The 26,910-nt window shown below is 35.8% G+C and overlaps 1 long non-coding RNA gene across 2 annotated transcripts in view; it reads right to left on the reverse strand.

Moving 5' to 3' along the window:
• Nucleotides 1–3,696: 3,696 nt before the first annotated feature.
• LOC121826162 (uncharacterized) overlaps nucleotides 3,697–26,910 on the reverse strand; it is a 64,482-nt gene continuing 41,268 nt past the window's right edge. Inside the window, exons 11-14 of one of the 2 annotated variants that reach the window (XR_013042027.1) lie at nucleotides 15,450–15,634; nucleotides 12,765–12,803; nucleotides 8,751–8,865; nucleotides 5,077–5,434 (exon numbers count right to left, since the gene is read on the reverse strand). This is a non-coding gene — a long non-coding RNA (uncharacterized LOC121826162). Of the gene's footprint in view, nucleotides 5,435–8,750; nucleotides 8,866–12,764; nucleotides 12,804–15,449; nucleotides 15,635–26,910 lie in introns of both variants that reach the window. The other variant, XR_013042026.1, reaches the window with a different exon arrangement.

Below are 26,910 nucleotides of genomic sequence, written 5' to 3' on the forward strand. Positions count from 1 at the left end.
AATTGAAGGTATGAGAGGGCTTTGACATCAAACATGGAGATACAGAATCTGGAGTTTACCCACTTGCTTTTCTTTTTGCTTTGGTCTAGCATTTCCTCATTATGCTTTGTTTAGTCCTCTTTGGAATGATAATGTATATTCTGCACTGCTTTATGTTGAAGGTGTGTGATTTGCTTGTTTATTTTTGATTTTATAGGGGGTTACAGTTAAGTTATTGCCATGAGACTCAAAAAAGACTTTGAACTTGTGGCTCTTAAACAGTGATGATAATGTGAAAGAATATGGGAACTTTTAAAGTTGGACAAAACACATTTTTTATTATGATATGACTATAAGCCTGTAGGAGCTAGGGAGTGGAATGTAAGAAAGAATGGCCCTGGTAAGCTCATATACTTGAATACTTAATCACCAGGGAATGACACTATGGGAAGGATTAGTAAGTATGGCCTTGTTCGAGCCAGTTTGTCACTGGGGATATATTTTAAGGTTTCAAAATCCTAGGCCAGGCCCAGTCATTTTTGCTCTGCCTCTGCCTCCAGATCAGGATATAGTTCTCAGCTACTGCCCCAGCACCTGCCTGCATGCTGCCATGCTTCCTGCCATGATAATACTGGACTAAGCTTCTGAAACTTAAGTAAACCCCCAAATAAATGCTTTCTTTTAGAAGAGGTGGTCAAAGTGTTTCTTCATGATCATAGAACTGTAACTAAGACAGAGGTAATATTTTACGACATAACATTTAAGACCATGAAATTGAGTAAGAAAATGGGAGTGGGTCTGGAAGGAGTTGGAAGAGGATGTAAATATGATCAAAATACATTGTACAAAATCCTCAAGCAACTTAGAAAAAGATATGTGCACTTAAATATGTAGATTTTACCTATGAAAAGGTATAAATTGTTAAATATGATAAGAAACTTCTAGCCAAGTGGTAATAGTACACACCTTTAATCTCAGCACTCTGGAGATGGAGGCAGGTGGATCTCTGTGAGTCTGAGTTCAGCCTTATCTGCAGGGCAAGCTCCAGGAGAGCCAAGGCTATACACAGAAACCCTGTCTCCAGAAAACAATACTAAAACATTTATAATATGGTTTTAGTATACAAAAGAAAGTTACATAATAGCAGAAAGGTATCTGTTGTATTTACATACATATACCTTGGAGATTTGAAGGTGGATGTACAGGGGTGTAAATGAGAGGAAGACAGAGACAAAGAGAATGATGCAGTAACACTAGCTATCTTCATGGAGATGAAGAAACTGCATGGCCAGTGATGCTGGATTTAAGAATTAGATTTTTTTGAATTTGCTTTTGTAAACTATGAATTTTGTAATATACACAGTCATTTAAACATACATTTAAAATGGCCAGTGAGATGACTCAGCAAGTAAATGTGTTTGCTGCAGAGCCTGATGACTTGCACTCAATCCCTGGAACCTAGATAGTGGAAGGAGAGAATTGATTCCAAGTTATTCTCTGGTCTATACATGTGAAATATGGTAAGCATGTGTTTCTCCTCTAAAATTAAGGAAGAAATGAATAAATATATGCATTTTAAGTTGTTTCTGAGGAAAAACTGCTAAGATTTACCTGACTCATTTAAAAAAATATTTGGTGAGTGTGCTTGAGTTCCCAGGCATATGTGTGTATGGTGAGGGAGGGAGTGCTGGGTGTAGGGCCAGAACAACTGTGGTTGTTATTGCTTAGCACAATCTGCTTTAGCATGTCTGTAGTTTTTTGTTTGTTTGTTTGTTTGCTTGCTTTGAGACAGGGTTTCTCATTGGTCTGGAGGCCACTAATTAAGATGGGCTGGATGCCTAGTGAGCCCCAAGGATCAACCTGGCTCTGATTTCTATCAAGGAGATTATAAGGATGTATCACCACATCCAGCTTTTTAAACATGGGTTCTGGGATTTGAATTCAAGACCTTAACAACTAAACCACCTACTCATCCTCTCATTTAAAAAAATGTTTTTTTAAATAACATGAAGAATATCCAGCAAAGATCAATCATGTTGTAACATGGGCTCTTGCCCTGGTATGTACAACTTCACCATCCTTTCCTCTCCTGCTCCATGCTTATAATTTCAGAGAGTACATAAGAAAGCACATTTTTAATTACTAAGAACAAATGGAAATGAATACTTTACAAGTGTTTAAGCATTTCTTACTAAAAGAGGCAAAGCACAAAGGGAAAACACACACACACATATATGGACTTTATATAAACTTAAAAACAATGCTAAAATCTTGATTGTGGAAGAGAGGGAAAAACCTGGCAATTCTAAAAACCCATTTTGTAACTTGCTCCTTTAAAAAGGCACAGTTTAAATAGTGTGATAGAAAGTCTGTGTGCACTGTGATCCTCTATGAGAAAAGTGTTAAACAGAAGACACCAGATATGAAATGAACAATAACTAGTAAGATGGGAGCAAAACTATACAGTCTTATTTACATGGACAACCACTGTACAGCAGCTGATTTCACTGATGTGCTCAAGTAATCATGGTACCAACTCATTGAGCATCATAAAGAAAATTCTCTACATTGTTTAAACATAATCAGAAGTGCTAACACCAAAGTAGAAAAGAAAAGTCAATGGAAAAGTGATTTCATATAATCATATACACTCAAAAATTTCAAATCAAATTTAAGTGTCTATAGCTCAGTAGTAAATAAAAAGAATTAAGCAAAACAAGAGTATGCTCACTCATGGTATAAAAGGATTTCTAAAAATTGAAAAATAATATTGTACAGCAATTAATAATTCAAAAAAGAATAGTACAATTATTTGGGTAAAAAGGAACAATTACATCTTCCACCTAGGTTTGATTCAAATTCTTTAGAAAAATATAAAACGTGGAAGGAAGACTTTTCTAACAGAATATACCAAATATCTCAGAGTTAAAAGCTATAATCTTACATTGACACTTAAAACCACTCACATTAAAAAAAATAACTTACCTTTTGGGAATAAGACCTGATACCAACCCTAGTAAGTCCTGCTTAGCAAGACAGAACTATAAACTGATAAATTCTATTTCTCTCATAGGCAATAGCTCTTCTGTCATTATAAATATCTATTAAGAGAAATAGCTCACTTAGATAACAGTTTGATTATCAAGAAGCACATTAAGAATCTCACCACACCCCCATTCATTTTAAAGTATCGCATGCTGAACTATGCATTCATAATCATGTCTGTGTTTTAAACCATAGAAACCCAGATCCAAAGGCCCTTCATTTTTTGTCTTTCAACCACTATTAAACCCTGTTAAGGTGGTGTTTTCCCTTGCTGCAGTAAGTTTAATAAACTCAACTTTGCTTGATCATAGCTCTTTCAGGTGGTCTTTTGGAAGCATAGACCAGCAGCAATGTGCTATTCAACCTAAGAAGCACTTGTTAAATATCATTTGAATCAAGTGTGAGTAATATTTCCACAAAATTTTTAAGTGCTCTGAAAGTACCAGTCCGGGGGAATTTTATCAAAATAACCAAAATCAATATCAATTGGGAGGAGGAAAATCAATATTTGCAAAGAATTTGGGGTACATTCTGAAAACAATCACTAGTAACGTGGCCACTTAACCTCCCCAGACAAAACAAAATCTAAAAAACAAAATAAAACAAAACAAAAGTTTCAGATACATAAAAATGAACAAGCAAGTAAAAGAAAAGAAAAACCCAACATCATGGTGAAAATATAAACAGTAATCAAATGTTTAATAAAAGAGACATACCTTGTCCTTAATTATGAAGACAATATTATTTAAAAACAGTTTCCCCAAATTAATTTATTAAGGTTGATGAAATTGCAGTCTAAACTGTAATTTCTTCCAACAAGAAGACACATGAGACAGGAGGCGGAAGAAGAGACACACGTACCCACAGAACAAAAATGGAGCCATTCACAGATGAATACAGCACATGTGCGAGATGGCATTACAGATAAATGGGCAATTATTGGCAAATAATCATAAGTAATGGCAAGTAACTTGCAACTTTAAGATTTTAAAACAAAATACTTTTCATGACATAGAATTTGAATTAAAAAACACAAAAGAATTAGGATTAACAAAGGAGAGGGGCTTTATGGGCTCAGAATATTTTTTTTTCAAAAATGACATGAAACTCAGAAGCCATAAAAGCAAACATGGTTATAGTTGGACATGTAACAATTATACACATTCTTATAACAAAACAAAGTTCAAAAGTGTGAAAAACATGTAATGTTTGACAATCCAAAATCTTATTTTCCCCAGTTGTAAATATGATTTTTAAAAGAGACTAAAACCTCCACATACTCTCAAACTTTGACATAAAGAAGAAATCAAAAAATACAGATGGCTAATAAACATGAAAATGATCAAACTCAAAAATAAAATAAATACAATTTAAGACAATAGGTTGGACTAACACATTGGAAGAGATTTCAAATATTTGTAAAATCCATTGTATGTGGATTATGAGGATGGTATTCTAAGGCATTGCCATTGAAGAGAAAGCTATTGAGCACATTTAAAAGGAATTGTGATAATTAAAAAAAATTAAGTGTTAATATATTCTTAATTTTAATAATTTAAGTACTAGGTGATTTTACTGTAATAGAGGAGACAAATACAGAATTATTGATAATATATGTATGTGTGAATATACATATATATGAACATATATATGTATATACATATATATATATATATGGAAGTTCATTGCACAGAAATTTGGCATCTACATAAATGTCTATGAATGGGCAATGCTTAAAACATTTAATTCTATTTCATCTACAAAGCAGTCATGCAGTCATTCAAAAAATGACATAGATATTAATGTAGTACTGAAATAGAAAAGCTCATCAAAAAGACTCTTAAATAAAAGTAGCAATTTGCATAAGAATATGGCCCCACTGCTAGAAGTTCCCCCAGAAAGTGTGCGCATTTTTGCATATATTTATCTGCTTAAGAGCATGTATAACCCTTCCTTAATGGGGGGAAACTGTAGGAAAATTTCAATTCTCTTGAAAGAGAGAAGGCCCATAATTTATGTATCATATAAGTATACTTTGAGGTTTTTTTTTTTAAATCATGCAGTTCTTTTTTAATATCTCGTATTTTTAAAATTAGCAGTGTATATTTATAGGAGCACTGAATATTTCCACCATTTTGAGCTTCTCATGCAATATTATTTCCTCTACTGAGGCTCCTGGGATTGAGTCAAGTGGCAGCAAGGGAAACAGTCACCATGCCCAAATTAAAGTTTCATCGATGATATCCCAACATGAGCATTTCTCAGTTAAGCATTTCTTATCTGCAGGTGGTGTCTGCTGCTACACAGGAAAGAGGCATCAGCATGTATAGTGAAGACTGTCTTGGTGAATCTGCTGGTAGAAGAGATGGCACCATCTATTATGTTTCCACCTTATCACAGCTGGTATCATCTGCCAGGACAAAAAGGGAAATTTGATAGGTTAGGATCAGATATCCTAAGAAGAAAGAGAGCTTTAAACTACTTGACTGTATACCAACATGTGCTAGAACAGATCTTCTTAATACATGAAGAAAGGCTCTTGGGCAGAAGCTGGGATTCATTCTGTGGCCAGAAAAAGTTATTTTGAAACTTCTTAAGAAAGGCAAATGCTTAGGAGGGGACTGGACCTGCCTCAACTGAATCTACCAGGTTGGGCTGACTCCCCAGGGGAGACCTTGACTTGGAGGAGGTGGGAATGAGGGGTGGGTTCGGGGGAAGGCTGGGGGTGGGAGGAGGGAGGACAAGGGAATCTGTGGCTGATATGTAAAATTAAAGTAATTATAAAATAAAAATATTTTTTTAAAAAAGAAAGGCAAATGCTGGTGTGTCTTTATTATTATTATTATTATTATTATTATTATTATAATTATCCTTCTTTCTTCTCCTCTTCTTCTCTTTCTCCTCCTCCTCTTCTTCCTATCCCTCTTCCTCTTCTTCTTCCCTTTCTCCTCCTTCTTCTAGTTAAAAGTAACAGCCACCATCCAGGAACTTTGGATTTTTTTGGACTTTGTGCTTTCTTCTTTTCACCTTTATTCTATAGCCTAAAATTCTAGGTCAATTATATCAGACATTATTTGTCAGGTCTTGGGAGGTTTCTATTTTCCACTTACTAGAGATTCCACTGTGTCTCACACATAAAGTAATTTTCTAGCCACACAATGGAAACAGCCTTCAGTAGGAGTTTAGTCTATTTGATAAGAGCTGAAAAAAATCAAATAAATCCTTCATAGTGACAACACATGAGCAGCAGAAAGTCAAAGAATTCCTTCACAGTGACAACATAAATTGAGATGTAGAAATGCTACAAAGATACATGTTTTTTAAAAACACTCTAGTTATTAGCTTATTTTATAGTTTGGCCAATGGATTTAAGTAGAGTATACACAAATGTTATCCATTTCAGGAAATTAAAAATTCATTTTCTATGCAGATAAGACTTCTATAAAGTGAAGAGTATGCTTACCAAAAACCTTTCTGTGATGGTTTAAATGATAATACCCTCTATTGGCTCCATGTTTAAGTACTTAGTTCCTCAATTAGTAGAACAATCTGGGAAGGAATAAGAGCCATGGTCTGGTTGGAGGAGGTATGTCACCTGAGGTGGGCTTTGGGGTTTCAAAAGTCTCATACCATTACCAGTGTGCTCTCTGCCTTATGCTTGTAGATCAAGATTTGATATTTCATATGTTCTTGCTGCCATGTCTTACTCTGCCGTTACAGACTCTAATACTCTGGAACTAGAGTTCAATTAAACTGTTTATTTCATAAGCTGCTTTGGTCATGGTGTTTTATTACAGCAATAAAGAAAGTAAGTAAGATGGGTGGTGGTGGTGCATGCCTTTAATCCCATCACTTGGGAGGCAGAGCCAGGTGGATTTCTGTGAGTTCAAGACCAGCCTGGTCTACAGAGCAAGATCCAGGACAGACACCAAAACTACACAGAGAAACCCTGTCTCAAAAAACAAACAAACAATAAAAAAAAGTAAGTAAAGAAAAAGTAAGTAAACAAAAAGAAAGTAAGTAAAACAGAAATTGATAACAGGAATGGTGTATTCCTGTGAAGAACCTCACTATTATTTTTTGCAGAGGTGTGGAATGTTTTGAAACTTTGGACTAGAAAAATGGTATAATGCTGTAAGAAGAGTTTAATACACTGTCCTAGGAGGATATTGGAAGACAGCAGTGCTAAGAGCAAAGTGAACTATAGAGGTCTGGCTCAAGAACTTTTAGAAAGGACTACTATTAGCAAATGGGATATAGACAAGTCTTGTGATATTTTGGAAAGGAATTTGGCTGCCTAATGGACTTGTCCTAAGAATTTGCCTAAAGCTAAATTGAAAAGCAATGAAATAACTTCCTGGAAGACTTTTAAGTCAACTGAGTATTGTTTATGTCATGTGATTATTATTAATCACTTTTATGCAGGTTATAATGTTGAAGCTCAAATGTGGCAGAAAGAAATACAAATGTACACTTCAAAGGGGAAAAGAGCACTAGAAAATTTAATGTTGAAAGCAAGTCTTGTGCTGAAAGAGATAAGAATATCAAGGAGAAGCCTAATCCACAATGGGATAAAAGTAAAGAGTTCCCTGAGGACATGACATCAGCCAGCTAAGCTTCCAGTTTGTGATCCTAAAAAGCAACAGTAAATAAAAGTTGGTGCAAATGAAATTTAAGAGGGCCAGGCACCATCCTAAGTGGGCATCCAAACTTGGAAGTCTCATGTATGTGGTTCTAGTTTTAGAGTCATGAGGGATAAACAGGTAAAGAAGTTGTACAGTCTTCCTATCTGGTGAAGAAGAGCCAATGAGGCCAGGCAATATTGTAGGGAAGTCCCTACACAAGGACCCTGAGAGGAAAGGAGGCCCTGAGAAACAATGGCATAAAGTTGTCAAAGTGAAGTTTGCATGGTGTTAGAGACCCCAAGGTATTGCATGCAACAGAACTGTGGGGTATCTACAAAATAGAATTGAAGACAGGGAATGTCCAGCCCGAGGAACAGATACACATTGCAGGCAGGACACTGGTAGGCTAGAGAAGTCTAAAACCTCTGACATCAGACATGGAGCTACAGGATTTGGATTTTGCCCTCCTGGGTTTTGGTCTTGCTTTGTTCCAGTATTGCTACACTATTCTCTTATTTATCCCTGTTAGAATGGTAATGAATATTCTATGACATTAAATGTTAGAAGCATGCAATTTGCATTTTGATTTTACAGAGCGTTGTAAATAAAAGATTATTTCATGTCTCAGAAGAGACTTTGGGCTTTAAAACAGTGTTGAAACTGTGAAATATTATGGGACTTTTTAGGTTGGACTAAATATATTTTGCATCATGATATGACCATTAGCCTATATAAGGGTCAGAGAATGTAATGTGTGGTTTGAATGAAAAGTTGGCACCAATTGTCTCATATGTTTCAATACTTGTTTTCCAAGTGGTAAACCTTCTGGGAAAGGATTAGGAGTGACTTTGTTGGAGGATGTCTGACACTGAGAGCAGCTTTTGAAGTTTCAAAAGATTCTTGATATTTCCAGTGTACTCTCTGTCTCCTGCTTATAGATTAAGATACATCATCTCACATTTTCCTGCGGCCATGCCTTTACTTTCTGGTCATGAACTCTAACCCTCTAGAACCATAAGCCAAATTAAATATTTAGTTTATTTAATAAATTATCTTGTTAATTTTTTATCACAGTATTAGGAAAGTAACTAATAGATATACCTTCAGAGTATGGCTTTTGTATAATATATGGTGAAGAGATTTTGGTCTGAGGAGTCTTCTTTCAGATATTTCTTGCTCTTAGTCATTATCTGAAGAAATTCCTGGAGTAGGTCTTCTGAGTAGAAAACCAAAAGGAAACAATGTTTCCAGAGTCACAGACAAATCTACATGAAATCCATAAAATACATTGTTTCTTTCATTTTGATTTCATTTAAAAACTGTTCTTTATTTATACAACCCTGAAGCCATAAATATCTATTCCATTTATGTTTATATTTTTGAGACTCCTTTCAGGTACTTCACCTTTTATGTACTCCAAAACTCAGTGGATCATCTGAGTCTGAGTAAAATTCATGTTTCTAATTTTATTTAAAAAAAATTTATCTTTAACTATTTAGAGGAGTAAGCTATTCAGAGTAATTAAAAAACCTCATACATTTAATCATGAATAGAACTTATTTAAAACTCATGATAAGATATGGTTAATGTCACAACAGTAAACATAAAAATATGTGACTAAAAATAAGTAAAAGTTCATTCAATGAATTATACAAATGCTGGTCTTAAATATGTTGCTTTAATAGAAGGAGATTAAGTCCAATAAGAACTTCCCAAAGCAGAAACACTCATTATGACAACAATACTGTAATTTTCCATAACTAACCACATCCATCTGAAGCTTGGGTAAGATTTTATTCTGTTAGGCTGCAACCAAATGTCATCAAACTTGAGTACAAGTACTATCAAGACATATGCATCTTGAGTCCTTTTCCTGAAAAATGTAGGTCCTTATTCACATATTCACCACACCTAGCAAAATTCCAAAAGGAATGGATAACTTGACTGAAAGAAGTTTCCCATTCATTCAGAGTTATAATCAGGACATCAACTGCTCTTTCTTTCTGGTTTGTATCATCACCCAACAGAAAAAAACAATGAATAATAACATATAACAATAACAAGAGTGTACGCTCTATCTTGTACTCTAATGAAATATCCATGAAGTATGAGTATGTTGTGTCATGTGTAAATTTGGAAGTAAAACGTGTGCTGAATCTTCTGTCACACAGACATTCTCCTGTCCAGTGGACAGAGAGTATCATGTAATCATTATGCTCGTAAGATAAACATATTTATGTTTGATTACAACCAAATTTCACAAAATAAAAATGTTATCACTGTATACAAAACAGTGAAGACATGCTCTTTTAATACTCACTGAAATGTAAGAAAGGCTCCTAAAAGTTCCAGTTGGCAAAATATGTTTGCAACCTAATCTATTGCAACAAGATCATCCTTATAGGAAAATGTTCGTGTGTGTGGCTGGGAAAATAGGTGACCATTATCACTATCAACTATCCTTCCCCTGAGATTCTTTTTCTTTCCAAGACTCTGGTCAAACCAAATTAGCCATGGACCAGGTCTAGATAATATTAACTTCTCCCATATACACTAAGCAAATTAGCTAATTGTAGAGAAAATACACCTCCTGGACATACCCTGCCAGCTCTTTCTTTAAGAATGCTAGCTATGAGGAAAAAGCAAGCCAGACTAAAGATGTCATTGCATAGGTAGTCTGACCTAGAGATCCCCTCTCTGTGGAAGCCAAGGCAATAGGAAGTACTTTGTGGAGAAAAAAAATATGTTTGTTTAGCCATATAATGATCCTCTTTTAAGGTCCTGTTTGGAATGTAAGTGCTACTTAAGGATGATCCAGCATAATACTGACAGAATAATCATTTTCTGGTTTTGGTCTTTCTTTGGTTCACTGTGCTCTGATATATATTATTTTTTGTCTCTTTTGGAAAGTTAATGTATATTCTATGTCATTATAGGTTGTAAGTATGTAATACTACTGTAGTAGTTTAAATGTAATTGGCCCCCATAAGCTCATAAAGAGTTGCACTATTAGGAGGTATGTCCTTTTTGGAGTATATATGGCCTTGTTGGAGGAAGTGTGTCACTGTGGAGGCTGGCTTTGAAGTCTCATATATGCTTAAGCCATGCCCAGTGTCTCAGTGTACTTTCTATTGCCTATGGGTCAAGATGTAAGAACTCTCAGCTCCTTCTCCAACAACAGGTCTGTTTGCACAGTGCCTTGCTTCCCTCCATGATGATAATGGACTAAGCCTCTGAACATTAAGTGTACCATACCAATTAAATGTTTTCGTTTATAAGAGATGCCATGGTCATATTGTCTCTTCACAACAATAGAAACCGTAACTAAGACAACTATCTACCCATTCATCTACTTTAGGAATGCTTAGAAGAAGATACACATTGCTTCCAACATGGTGAGAAGTTCTGGAAAAGGTAGGTGCTACTAGACCAGGTGCTGCACTGAATCTTTCATCATCTAGTATTACTTGTGAAACTACCCAGTGGGTAAATTTATCTCTCCTGTTAGCTTCCTTACTACCTCTAAGTGTTTGTTTGCAACGTAAATCTACTGTCTTAGCAAAACTAGTCTGTGGATACTATACTAGCCCATCTAAATACCTACGTAAAATGGATTAAATTAAATTGCATGATTAAAAATAGTGTAAAATCCACCTCAAAGCAATATTGAGAATTCTAAGTATTCTTCCTCTGAAATACATCTATAGACATGGTATATTATAACTATTTTATTTTTAAATTATGTATAAATATGTGTGTCTACATGTGGGTATGTGTATGTGGATTAAGGGACACACAGAGGCCAGACACATAAGAACTCCTGGAGCTGGAATTACAGGTAGTAATGAGCATCCTCATGTGGGTAATGTGAACCAAACTTGGCTCATGCTCTTAACTCCTGAGTCATCTCTGCAGGCTCTAACTACATGTTTTAAATATTTTTATTGATGATATTGAATAATGTTGGCAATGTAAAATTATTTCTCAATAACCTCAATGTAACTAGAAATTTCTATGTGTCAAAATAACAAAGATATTTGATTATGTAATCATTATGCAATGGATAAATGAAAACTGTGTTACCTATGCAGAACCTGCAGAAAACATTCAGTCATGGATAGGTGAGAGGCTCATGAAGCCTGGCACTGCCCTGGGGAACTATTAGCAGTAGATGGCTTCTAAGGGAAGAGCTGTTATATTTTCAATGCTGGAACCACTAGTGACTTAACCATGCTCCAGTGCATAGCTCTACATTCATTGTCATACGCATAGCCCTGGTTAAAGTCAGTGGATCATAAAAGAAAAACAAAGTTAAAAAGGAATGATAGTGAGAAGGGGCCTTCTATGGAGAGCAGATTTGGAGGAGATAGATGACAGATAAGAAAAGGTTGAGTGTGACCAGAATGTATAATACATGCTTGAAACTGTCAAAGGATCAATTAATTATAGTAAACAAACACGTGTCACAAAAGAATTGTTGCCCAAAGTTATCTGCTGTATACTTTGTCACAGATCTTCATTGTATTTACATATGTTCATCTAAATCCTTCAACCAAGAAAGCCTTGATCTGGAATTACCTGTGAAGATTCTGAGCTTTGGTAACATACTGTTAACTCCCAAAGGTACTCTGGTGTGTAAATGTAGGGATGTAGAACTGAATCCCTTGCTCTGCATTATTATAGTATAATTAAAGAGGCTTAAGATTCAAATCTCATCTATTTTAAGAAAGTTTCAAGAGCGATCACAGCCCTACATATTGCTTTATGTTTAAATGCATTATCTGTACAAAGTAAGAGTTAATCAACAGTTTATAAGCTTAAGAAAACTGAAGGGTGTTGTATTGTGGTAGAGGAACCAAGGCAGTAGCTCTAAAACAAGTAGAACTTTGCTGGAGGCCCTTAGGTTAAGTGTTTACATCTGTACTCACAGGAACACAGTGTTCAGATTATGTCAGGGTATTACAGAAGTTTGTCTGTTGAACTTCATATGTATGTATTTGAGAAAGAAATTGCAGTCATTGTAGAAGGAAAGAAATATCATTCAAGAAATAAGACAATTACTATATTTCTACTTGTTTAGATTATTATCAAAAGGAAAGCAGCTTGCAAACTTACCATAAATCATTCTTTGACAGTTGAACTTCATAATGCTCCCTGTTGAACAGAGTTTTGAAATCATTATGGGCTGGAGTAATAGAACACTACTGTAAATACATGATTATATATCAAATATAAGATATTTGGTCTTGAAAATTCTTACTGACACATATATGGATCATATATGGATGGGGACCCTGTCTAGCTAAGTTTATAGATGTATATATCATTCTCGAAGAAGATCCATAACTGTTTCCTCCAAAGGAACTACACAGACATATTTGTTAATGAACCATTGAAGTTAATATAAAGAATTACATAAGACAATGATATCATTACCTCTGTATAGAGAAAGAAACAAACCTTCTATAACTACTGTTTACAACAAAGCTTGCTACTTTTGAGCTTCTTGGTAAGATTTCCAAGCAGTAACATGTCCCTTCTCATCAACATCACTTCAATCTATAAAGCACAGGGAAGTTTAGAGAGCTGGGGAGCTAAACTTCCCTAGTGGAATGCTTACTTAAAAAATTGTTGTGGGGGATTTACCACTTATTTTCTGTGTTGTCTATAGAAGACAATCAGTTAATTTACTGAAATATAGTAGTTTATAAGTATTTTCTAAAATAACAGTTTCAGAATATCCTCATCACATCCAACACAACACTCATAACTCGTACCTATCTGTAAACACATTGAGGAACCACTGAGGGTATGTAAAAGTCACCAAGAAAACCAAAATAAACATAAGAATTAGGAATTAGATTAGTTTCTGGCTAAAAATGTCTAATGTACCACGTGAATCTGGAGAAATTTGCTTCCATTCTCATCTAAGGGTAAGGAAAGAAATTTTTTTGGAAAGCCCAGTGTGTAAATTGCTTTAGCTTGTGAGAAAACCCTAGAGAAATAATGTTTCAATCTTACAGACTAATTGGTAAGTGGATTAAAGTGTACTATGAAGATTATAAATATATCATGTTTCCTGTTTTTTTTCCAGACCTCTTTTACTTACTACAAAAACAGAAAGTGGAAACAATATTCATTGTAAAATGAGGCATTATTTTTTTTTTTTTTTGCTTTGAGGAAAACAAACATCATGAAAAAGATCCTAATAGTTCAAGCAAAAGTGTGGACAGCTAATGTGTGTGTGTGTGTGTGTGTGTGTGTGTGTGTTTGTGTTTGCATGTGTGTTGCATGTGTATTAAATATAAATAAAATAATATAAATAAAATGCAACTTTTTCTTTTTCCCTGTTCATGACATGATACTCCAGGGTCTCCTTACCACATATATATTTGTTCCATTACCTGAGTGCTAAGTGCCATTCTTTCTACTCCAATCAGGTATATACAGATCACTACCCAGTTTAGTCTTTCTGATTTATGCAAGCATATAGGGTTCCAATACCACAGTCTTCACTGCGTGTACAAAGGAGAGTGACTAAACTCCAACTGTGTTTTACTTAATGTGTTGATCCTCCATTTTTAGAGAATTGATTTCACAATGCATTTTTTCTAGAATTTTTGAAAAGATCAATTACAATAGCCATCACTGAAACATGTTTTGTTCTTTTTTTTTTTTTAAAAAAAAAGAACTTGCAGAAAAGGGTTGGGATCTAAGTACTCTAGAACACATTGCCTTGGGACCTACTAACCTGCCACACTCAGTTTCAGAGACCACTCACAAACATCAGTGACCCAGCTTCTTTGTTGCACAGACAGTATCTTTCAGACTACCATTATGTAATACTTGAAACTATAATATGCCAATAACTTAAATATAAAATTTTTAGCAACTTAAGAATTCCCATTAGTCCCTGAAGATGTAATATCAGAAACCATTCCTGATATTTTCCTTCCTTTCCCATCTCATGCTGAGGAAACATACTTTCATATAAACCCAGTGTTTTGTCCTTGCTGATCTTTGACCACAGCATAACCCTATTGGAAGATGAGACATATAGAAGCATGTGCTCATTCGTCTGCTGCCTATGGGATAGAAGGTTTCACATGTGCCTGCCACCATGGTAACACATCTCCTACAATATTTTTCAACAGTTAGTGTGTTTGTCTATAGCCTCCATCAGATCAAATATTTTCCAATAAGTTCTACCAGACAAATTAAATGGAATCATCCTGGGAATGGTCAAGATTCCATTAACAACAATATACAGCAAAATCTGCACTTTCAATCACCAAATCAGATTATCTTACAATTTGAGGCTTAACTGATCCATTAATTGAATGTGGAAGAAGTTTCCAAAAGCCATTATGGAGGGATAAAAGAACAATTTTCTAAAGATTGATTACAACATTCAAATTCCAGGAGCTTGAGAATCTCTCAATTTATAGAGGAAAAAAAGGGTTATGCTACATTGTAGTGGGTAGCTGTTCCAGCTTTGACTTTGAAGCACTGCCCCCTAGTGAGGTAGCAGGTAATTGCTACACTTGCATATATGACCTGCCCATGGGGTATGGACTCTTTGGACCCTTATAACCTGAGATGCATATGTGCTTGCTCTCTCTTGGCTACCTTATGATCCTGGATGCTGGATTGCAAGAACAGCTACCCACTACACTACATGACATTCTACAAGAAGTGGTCACAACATTTCAATTAGAGTTCACAAAAATACAGTAAAATATGGACCTGTGACTAGAGTAATTAGGTGTGGGCTCAATAGACAAGGGAAATTTCTCTTACCATAACTCTCTAACCTACTATTAAGAGTGATGTTCTCTAGCCATCCTTCTGAGGACTCTAATGTTCAGGCAAGCTATATCTCAGGAGAGTCAAACTTCTCTTCATCACAACAATGAAGAAGAACATTTTCATCAGTCTCAACACATAGTTCTCATCTAGGGAGTCTTAAGGAAGAAGAAAATGTCCTAGAATTACAAAAGAGAATAAAATGGCAGTCTTGTAATATTCACCATATTAGTAAAGGCTCTGATGTCTGAATTGGCAAAGTATAAACAGCAATAATTTTCCTGAATACTTAGCAATAGTAATATTGATATGATGAAATAGATATAAACAGTAAAATGTTACCATCAGAGTATATCATTGTGTTCTTTCTCAGAAAAAGAAGCTAATTCAAGTGATAAAAGTCAGCTTGTTTTGGCATGAGAGTAGGAAATCCATGCAACTGTGGTATCAGTTTGGACCATAAACACAAGTGACCTTAAGGAAGTTAAGATAGAAAATGTTTTAAATTAAATGCTGATTAATGAGACATTTTAAGGAATCAACCATTTTGTTTAGATTCCAATGAGTTCTATTTTTGTCAATCCACATTGTCAGTAATCACATTTATAAAGGTGACCTTGAACCTAATATATCTATCAGAACATGAGTGATGTTACATAGTTTATGACTAACTTTGTGACTCCCTTTTACAGACAATGTCCAGCATCACTGGAGGCTTGTTATTTTCTGAAAAGAATCAATATCATACAGGTTTTATACCTTTTGATGGTCCCCACTGAGTCTTGAAGTTTGGTGTTAGCCTTATTATATTTACTATCATTCTCTGTACTTTCCAGTGATGAATTCATGTTGAGCTTCAAGAATAGAGAAAAATGTGGAAAGATGTGCAATACAGATATTAATTGTTAAAGTCAACTGTCTAGGACTCTCCACAGAATTGGCGTTCTATGGAGCATATTGTCCTATATTTGTCAAGACCATTTGCTAGGTGGCACAGTTGAGGTTCTCTTCGTTTCTATGTTCTTGATTTTCTGTTTTGATTACAGGGAAAAGGCACCCAAGTAATGTATAACTATTTGATATCTCACATAGCATTATAGGAACACCAGATAAATGAAGTGATCAAACAACATTGAAACAGCTCCAATCATTAGATTGTGACTAAAAGTACATTCTATGAAAGCCTGGTATAAAAATTTAAAAACTGTTAAATCTGAAAAGTTCATAAGACTATATTAGTTAATTTTCTGTTGTTGTGATAAAATACTATAACCAAAAGTAAATCATAGAATAAAGAGTTTATTTTGGCTTGTGGTTCAGAAGGAGAGATCATACTGGTAGAGGAGGCATACCAGCAGGCACTTGGAACAAGAAGCTGAGAGATCATATACACAACTGCAAACACAAGTCGGAGAGAGCAAAATGGAGGTATGAAAAGGCTATAAACTCTCAAATCTCACCTCCAGCAAGAATTTATATATATAAATGTGTATATATGTATGTATATAAATATAAATATATATATGTGTGTGTGTGTGTGTGTGTGTGTGTGTGTGTATGTATGTATGTATGTATTAATGGGATCTGAATTCCCTAATACTAAACACTAACAGGGAAACAATGAAGCATCCACCAAATAACACCCAGAAAAATTATAAGTTCAAGAAAAATCAGGAATAGAGTAAGAAAATCTACTGGTGACAATTACCCCCAGATTAAACATTTTCATTATCAGATAAAGATTTTAAGCATCATGTTAAAGCTGCTTTAGCCAGTATTGCATTCTCTTAAAACAAGTGAAACAGTAGAAAGTCACAGATATGTATTAGATGTAAGAAAATGGAGCAATGAAAATAATAGACCTGAACAATCATAACAAAAATAAAAGCCTTGCTGGATAGGCCTAATACTTATCCTAATTAGCTATTCATTTTTAATGGATAGTTAGGTTGAGTCTGTGTCAGAACTGTGAATGACTATGAAATTAATATGATACTTCAGTACCTCTTCACCATACCCATTTCATTGGCTGTAAATATATCCTGAAGACTAGACTTGCTGAATATGTAGTAGATATACTTTGGCATTTTTAAGGAGACACTGTGCTGCTTTTCATAATGAGTGCATTAATTTAAATTCCCACCATATAAATGCATATAAATGTCCTTATCTTCTGATAGTTTCATGCTAAAAGACTTTTGGCCATCCACACATGTGGGTAACAAGATGTCACTTTGCCTTGAATAAACATAATCCTGCCCAAGGTCAGACCACACCTCTCTTTCTACCTTCTGTCTTTCAATGGCTGCCTTAAATACTCTAACAAGTTCCACATATTTAGCAACACGTATTACTTCTTCCGTATTTGATAATAGCCGTTCAAATATATTTGAAGTGACATTTAGATGAAATACTGATTTACATTGTTTTGATAATTAGTGGTGTTTGACATTTTTTCATACACTTGCTGACTATAGGTTTATTTAGATTCTTTTTTATTTTTATATCAGGTTATCATATTTTTAGTAGTGTGAATACCTTATATTTATATAACCAAGCCTTATTAAATATATAACTTAAAATTTTTTTCATTCTATAGACTACTTCTTCGTTCTGAACATGTCGCTATGAGGAAGCTTTTTAAATTTGGGTTATACTATTTGTATTTCATTTTTTTTGTTGTCTGTTTTGGTTTTCTTCTGTGTTCAGGAAGTCACATTTTACTCTCGTTTCCTTCTAGTAATTTTATAGGTTCAAGTTTACCTTTAAAGTTTTAGTCCACTAAGTTTATTTTATATATAGTGTGAGACAAGGGTATGACTCCAATATATTACATATGGATATCTAGTTTCTCAACAGCATTGGTTTTCTATTTCTATTTTTTTGAAACCAAAGAAAAAATTACTTGGCACAATTTCTGTGCCATTAGCTGGTGTGTCTGTTTTTATGCTGTTTGAATTTCATTGTAATAGATTTCAAATCAAGATATTGTGAGGGCTCAAGTTGTTTTAAGTTTAAATTGCTGTGCCTAAGAGTTCTCTTAAACAAAAGTGCCTCTAACATGCAAACCCTACTTGTGCAAGGAGAGATAACTTTCTAGAATGTTGGGGGCTGTTCATATGAGATAACAAGCCATTTGTTTTTACTTTCATAAACAAGGTTGGTTGACCCAACTGCACAGGATGTGCTTGATCACACATTGGTGGGAGGTACAAAGGCAGGAAGTACATCAGTATATATATGTTTGTCCCTGATTGGATGAAAGGAGGAAGTATGTAGCTTTGTGGGTTTTGCTTTTATAAGTACCTGACTAACATAATTCCTGGACATTCTCTAGGAATCCTGGGTATGGACCTGGCTAGTGCCTATCTTCTGACCAATATTTAATAAAGCTTATTTCAAATTTGGGTCCAAAATTGTGGTAGTGTGTGGTGGTATTCTAATTGTACTGAAATGTGATTTTGATTGTATGTTAATAAATAAAGTTCCCCGGGGGTCAGAGCTATTGAGCCATAGTAAGAGTGTGGCGGTGGTGGCACACACCTTTAATCCCAGCACGTGGTAGAAGAGCTAGGTAGATCTCTGTGTGTTCAGGCATATAGCCAGCATTGGAGATATATGCCTTTAAGACCTAGAGGGCTGAACATACAGACAGTGACGAGGCAGTCACGTGTTTGGGTTTACAACCAATGAGAAGGCAGAACAAAAGACTATGTATAGACATACACACCAGAAGTAGCTCTCTTTAGGGAAGCTAGGAGCTCGAAGGAGGAAGGGTAAGATTTTAGCTCTGAGCTCTGACCTCTCGGCTTTCTCTTTTGCATTGGTTCTGTGTTTCTTATTTAATAAGACCGTTGGTTACATCTACATCTGGCGCCCAGTGTTTGTGTTACAAATTCATGAAAAAGCTGTTTGCCTGTGAATTTGTGAGCCCCACCTCAGGCCCAACCTACACTCAGCCAGTTGTGGTGGTGCACGCCGGTAGGATTTGCTGAAGGAGACAGAGGCAGTAGGATCCCGAGTTTGAGGCTAGCCTAGGAGGCTTGGGAGAAGCTTTGGCCTGGACTGAGCCACAAACAGTGGTGGGACCATGGAAGCAGTGGTTACTACTCCACGTTGCCAGCTCCTTCTCATCATGTTGGTGACTGCAGTGATGCTGCTACCTGGGACGAAGGGTTTACTACTGCTGGTTCAGAGAAGAATTGACAGGACCATCATGTTACAAGAAAGCATCAGCAAAAGTTAGTTTGGAAAAGTTTGGCAAGACAAATGATGGGGAGAAATTGTTGTGAAGATTTTCTGTTCTAGGGAAGAAAGTTCATGGTTCCAAGAGACAGACATTTATCAGACTGTGATTGCTACAAACCACAGAGGAGGCACAAAAAAAAGTCTGCATGGAACCATGACCACACCTAACAGCAACTTTGAAATCCTCAAAAGGACTATGGTAAAGCCATTAAGCTGATTAACACCATGGAAAGATCTGCTTTGGACTACAAACTGCTTAGGACATTTTTGAGATGGCTAGCTGAGATGATCCAGCCTGACAGACTACTTGAACAAAGACTTGAAACAAGCCCTGAACTTTCCTTTTATGCAGAGACTGGACAAATGATACAGGACTTGACAATTAACCCAAAAATTTTCTTTTCAAGATTCCCTAAAGGTACCTTTGCCCCTAGAAAGCAAAAAGAAAAAGAGAATAAGATATGAGATTGATCATTGAATCTACTCTGAGAAAAAAAGATAAAGAAGTAATAGGATAAATAGGTAGATCATTGAATCTACACTGAAGAAAAAGGGGAAGATATAAAAATGACAAAAGGTAGACTACTGAATGTATTATGAAAAGAAAAAAGAGAGAATATGGACATGATAAGATAAAAAGGGAGATTGTGGAATCTACTTTTAAAAAGGAACTACTTGTTTTAAATAAGATAAGTAATGAAAATTTTTTGGTCTGAGTTTATCAGATGTTACTGGACTGGACATTGTTAATATATATAATAGAGTTTTTATCTGAATCTGTCAAATGTTAATGGACTAGACATCATTAATGTAATTTTTGGCTGTATATATTGTATATATTTATTGGATAGTTTTTCTTGTATTAGTTACAAGCTTTCTTTAATTTTAGACAAAAAGAGAGGAAACGTGGTGGTATTGTGTTCCTCAAAATATCATGTACCTTAATAAACTTATCTGGGGTCAGAAAACAGAAAAGCCACTAGTTAGGCAGTGATAGCACATGCTTTAATCCTAGCATTCCAGAGACAGAAATTCCTCTTGATCTCTGTGAGTTCAAGGCCACATTGGAAACAGCCAAGCATGGTGACACATGCCTTTAATCCCAGAAAGCCAGCCTTTAATCCCAGAGAGTGGTGGTAGAAAGCAGAAAGATATATAAGGTGTGAGGACCAGAAACTAGCAGCATTTTGCTGGTTAAGCATTTGGCTGGTTAAGCTTGAGGCTTTCGAGCAGCAGTTCAGCTGAGAGCCATTGGGATGAAGACACAGAAGCTTCCAGTCTGAGGAAACAGGACCAGCTGAGGAACTGGTGAGGTGAGATAGCTGTGGCTTGTTCTGTCTCTATGACTTTCCAGTATTCACCCCCATAACTGGCCTCGGGTTTGATTTTATTAATAAGAACTTTTAAGATTCCTGCTACAGAAGTGGTCTTATTCTTACCCAGTGGGATTAACAATATATGACTCATCTGTCTTTTGTTCATTTACATCAAGGTTGATTTTGATGTTTATGCCTTTTGTGGCTCTATATAAATCTTAGAACATTTTTCCCCTATCATGTTAATTTTTTCACTGAAATTCTATTAGTGATTTCAGTAACTAATAATGATTTTCACTCGGGTGAGAGTAAATGGAACTTAGCAGGAAACAAATTACTGTATATCAGAAAATTGTGCTGAGAGTTCTTTGGACTATTTAAAATAAACTTATTTAAGAAATTTAAATCACAGACACCTAGCTCACCCCTGGTAAAGTGGGGAGGGGCTTGGTCCTCCCTCAACTGAATGTACCAAGCTTAGCTGTGCCCACATGGGAAAACTTACCATATTGGAGGAGGGGAGGAGGGGTAGGGGGAAGATGGGGGCAACAGGTGGAGGGATGAGAGGGGGATCAGTGGTTGGTATGTAAAATAAATTAAACATTTTTTAAAAAGAAAGAAATTTGAATCATTAGATGGAGCTTGGGGAACCCTGCAGAAGATGGGGACAGAAAAAGACAATTACTAGTTTTAAATACTTTACATTGGGTTGGATTGTTTTATATCATATACAAATTATATATATTGAAATTGATATTGTTAGAAAGTGCTATATGTATATTTCTAATTGTACTTATACCGTTCATTTAACAATGTAATGCAATGTTTTGATCCTTGAATGATATTATTACCAACTATTAGGATATAAAGAAATGAAAGTTAGTAGTTAGACATTATAATAGAACGTAGTCATATTAGATATGTTTTCAAGATTGGGGAGATATATTTTAGATAGACAGGTCATGTTCAAACCCTTCAGAGATCTACAGAATATGGCATTTAAAATGTTTTAATAACTTAGAAGGTTTTTCTTTTTTGTTATGACTATGAGACATGTTGGCTCCTGGTAGTACCAATTTACTTTAGAGAAAATATGGGCATTGAAGAAACTGCATATGGAGTTAACTTTCATTGTGGCAAATGTTAGCCACTGGACAACAAAGTATCCTCAAATCAACTGCTGCCAAACAGGACAGACAGGACACAAAACAAGGGACTACTGATTCTTGGCAAAACAAGTGTGGTTATGGCTTTTTCAAAAGGCATCTTTTGAGGCCAGGACAATTTGGCACCATCCCTGAAGTGGCCTTTGCAATCTGGAAATGGCACAGTGCCCTTTTCTTCAAAGGCAGCTGAACAGGCAGTGGGCCGATGGCTTCTGATGTGCAATGGAACAGTTATTCTTGAAGAGTAACTAAGCTCACACCTCTCAATAGCAGACTGGAATTTAATAGAGGGATGTGAAGAAGAACGGGATGCTGAGATGAAGCCACATATACACAGCCAAGAAGAATGGACAGCTGAATTAAAAAAACATCAACAATTTCCAGAATTTAAAATCCTGAATCATGACAGGACACTAGTGGAATTCAGGTGTTTCTGATACATGGAGTGCTCTCACCCAATGTGAGGTTGAACTATTGACCTTGTGTACACCTTACTTCACAAATGAGTCTGTCAGATACACTAAGCCTATAAGCTGAAGATGATGCCCCAACACTGTGGAGAAACCTCAGCTGACTGTCCAGGCAGCTGGCTGTTTTTGTCAACTCACAATTTTTTGGAAGTTGCTTACATGTACTTACTGTTTTTATTTTTTATTAGGTAATGTTATTTTCCTTCTTGGATCTCTGAGGGAGTTGAAGATTAGTTAGTTATAGTTGAAGATTAATTAGGATAGAAAGTGGATTAGATACATTTTGGACTTACCAAAATAGGATAGATAATGGAATTATTTTCTCTGAATTTGTCAAATACAAATGGACTAGACATTGTTTAGGTATTTATTCCTTGTGTATATTATATATAGTTATTGTACTTTTTCTTATGTTAGTTTTAACCTTTTATATAGTTTTTCTTATGTTAGTTATAACATTTTTCCTTTTTTCTTTTTATTAAAATAGAAAGGGGGAAATATGGTGATATTTTATTTGTACTAAAATGTTATTTGTATGTTAATAAATAAAGTTGCCCAGGGGTCAGAGCTATTAGCAAGCCATAGGAAAGCTGGGCAGTGGTGGTGCATGCCTTTAATCCCAGCCCTTGGTAGGCAGAGCTAGGTAGATCTCTGTGTGTTCAACGATACAGCCAGCATTGGAGACACATGCCTTTAATCTCAATTCCAACCATAGAAGACCTGGAGGTCTGTACAGACAGGTAGTGACTAGGAGGTCATGTGATGGGTTTATAACCAATGAGAAGGCAGAAAAGAAACTCTATAAAAAAAGACAGACACAGGAAGTAGTTCTCTTTCGGAGAGGTAGGACCACCACGAGAGGAAGGGTAAGGTTTTTAGCTCTTATCTCTGACCTCTTGGCTTTCTTCCTTGCATTGATTCTGTGTTTCTTACTTAATAAGGCAGTTGGTTAGATCTACAGGGGACGAAGGATTGTAGGAGCCAAAGGTGTCAAGGATACCATGAGATCATGGTCCACAGAATCATCTAGGCAAGGCTCAGAGGCACACAAAGACTGAAGTTACAATCACAGAGCCTCTATTGGTCTGAACTAGGTCCTCTGCATATATGTTATGGTTGCATGGTTGCATAGCTTGGTGTTCCTGTGGGACTCCTATCATTGGGAGTGGAGGGTGTCTCTGACTCTTGCCTGTGCTTGGGACACTTTTCATCCTTCTAGGTTGCTTTGTCTTGCCTTGTTATTTGGATTTGTACCTAGTCTTACTGTAACTTATTATGCTGTGGTCAGTTGATATACCTGGGAGGCATGTTCTTTTATGAAGGGAAATGGAGGGGAAGTAGATCTGAAGGAGAAGGTCAGGGGGACAGGGAGGAGTGGATGGAAGAAGGAAAAACTGGTCAAGATGTAATGTATAAGAGAATTTTAAAAAAGGAATTTGAATTTTTCCATGACTCTACTGATGTAATGAGAAAAATGCTAAAATTCCTATGGGAAGCCAAAGCATCAATTTGATTTTCAGGAGAATGGGCAGGACCATACCTTGACAGGGACTGCATAGTTATTTAGAGCCTTACCTAGCCTAAGGATAAGGCTACAAATGAAGGGGAGGCACAAATGAGGAAATGACCATTAAAATTCACACACAAAATAGCTAGTTTATAGAAAGACGGACATCCACCTGAATGTAGTCAACAGAGAATGCATAAGAAAAAAAGTAAATAAACCTTAAGTAAATTTCTACTATTTCCCAATTCTCTGACCTACTTCTACTCTTGTGATTGCATTTTCCTCTTAATAAATTATCTATCTATATCACTATGCACATACCCTTGGTCCAGTTCCCTCTTTTGAGATCCAAGAATCTGGAAATCCCAGCAGGTGCCCTCTGAAATCAGAACTACAGCTAAAACAGTAAATAATTCTCATCTCCCCATAATCCAGTCAGGATATAATGTTTATATCTGTAAGCTCTAAGAACTACAAATGAGAAAGGCATAAAATGCTCTCAAATTTCTCTTTTTTTCAATAGCAAGGGCACCCATAATGCCAGTATATCTTCTTCCTTTTCATTTCAATTTCCCAGAAGCACTTAGAAATAATAAGAAAGCTACCTGGGAGAGGCCTGTAGAAAGCATAGGGCACTAAACCTAATAGATCTGTAATTCTTTCCATCCCTGTGGCTTATGGTACTCTTCTGTGACCAGGTTGCAGCAGTTTTTACTATGACTGTTCCAGGGTCACATGTTTAGAAATAAGTACAGAATTGATTTGTTGAGCAAAAATACTCCCAAGTGAGCAAGTGGGTTAATGATCTAAAGTAAAGGGCCCAAAAAGTGTTAGGCTTCAAGTTGGAACTCTAAAAATTATTTTCTTTTCTCTGGATAAATCACTTGAATGGAAGCCAGGTACCTGCATGGACCCAATGAATCCCAGCCATCTGATGTTATTTTTTCAGGTGAGTTCTTTCTGAGGATCTTGGACCATTCTTGGTTTGATTGAAGGCCATTTTGTTAGGATCCTTATTTGATAGATGTCCTTTTTTATCTGCATTCATAATATTTGATGTGGTAATACATTATGAAAAAAATCTCTTAAATTCTAAGAGACTGGAACATTTGTTGAATCTCCAATCCAGGATTAATAATACAACTTGACATCACTTAAAGCTTAAGACTGCTGTTCTACTATATATGCAGCCTGCTTGTTTAACCTGACTATAAGGGAACAATGTAACAACAACTGTATTTACCTTGAACTTCCCACATAATCAAATTTTACAAACTAAGATAATGCATAGCTGTAATCTTTTTTTTTTTTGTTTTTTGTTTTTTGTTTTTTTTTTTCGAGACAGGGTTTCTCTGTGTAGCTTTGCGCCTTTCCTGGAGCTTACTTGGTAGCCCAGGCTGGCCTTGAACTCACAGAGATCTGCCTGCCTCTGCCTCCCAAGTGCTGGGATTAAAGGCGTGCGCCACCACACCCAGCACATAGCTGTAATCTTAAAGTATGTACCCTTCTATACCCCTGCCTCAAATAATGCATGTGTATGTTTTGCTGAAGGTGAGAGAGTAGGCATTACATAGATTCCCTGAGAGGCAGACAGATAAAGAGAGGGGCAATATATAAATAATAAAGGTGGTAAACTTCTGGGATTCTTCCTCTCCTTCCTGACTGAGACAAAATCCTGTCAGATTAAAAGAAAATTCCGGGAGGCTTTTTCTTCTGCCAGTAAGCCCCTGCTGATGGACTGGTTGAAAACTTTGGGGTCAAATCAGACCATGTTTGCTTAACAGTTGTGGCCCAGTCAGTCATTTTATCTTTCTTCAAACCAACCAATCCTCAGTTAGAAGAGGGAGACCCTTCAGTGACTCAACACCAACCATATAATTGAAGGTGAATTTGTCTGCTTAGTGGGTGATTTATTTGTTTGCTCATGTTCTCTTCTGCTACCTGTTGAGCTATTTTTCTTCCTTTTACTTCTCTAACTGACAGGAAAATGAACATGGTAAAGACCCCTAGATAGTAACAAATATGGCAAATACACAAGTTGAAAGCAAGCTTTTAAAGTAAATATTCATTTGTGTATACTGTCTGATAAACAATGATATTTGTACTTAGTTTTGTTGTCCTGGTCAGGTAGAGTCAATTGGAGCCAGTGACCTATCCCTGGTAAAACTCTTTAATATCTCTGCAAATTATTCCATTCATTCCATATTCCTATGCTATACAGTAAAAACAGAGCAAAGTCATTTTTTAGAGAAATACACACAGAGACACACAAAACATACATGCTCACACTGACACAGACTCTGACACACAGATATACATACACAGACACACAGTTGCACACACACATGGTCACACATAAACATACGACACAGACCGTTACAGATTCACAAGACAGCCTTCATACAGGCACACATTCAAATTCATGCATTAGACAGAGGAGGTAATACATAGGAGGTGTGAAGTAGAGAATTCATATCTGGACTCACTCTGGGTTAAATGACTCCAAGGGAGAATTTTTTTCTTAGTGCTACAAAAATACATTATTGGTGACTGAATATTCACCATTAATGCCATTAATCTTTGTATTTGCTTTAAGGTATCTTGTTTGTGTGCTTTGATAGCAATTTGTTCTAAGCATTTGGTTTGGTTTTGTTTGCTTGCTTGTTTTCAGATCCTTAAAGGCAGTTGGATTTTATTCACTTTGGAAGCTTTGAAGACATTTTGCCTGGCTTGGATATTTGTGTTTGA

Source organism: Peromyscus maniculatus, chromosome 1 (assembly GCF_049852395.1).
Source record: "Peromyscus maniculatus bairdii isolate BWxNUB_F1_BW_parent chromosome 1, HU_Pman_BW_mat_3.1, whole genome shotgun sequence".
NCBI lineage: Eukaryota > Metazoa > Chordata > Mammalia > Rodentia > Cricetidae > Peromyscus > Peromyscus maniculatus.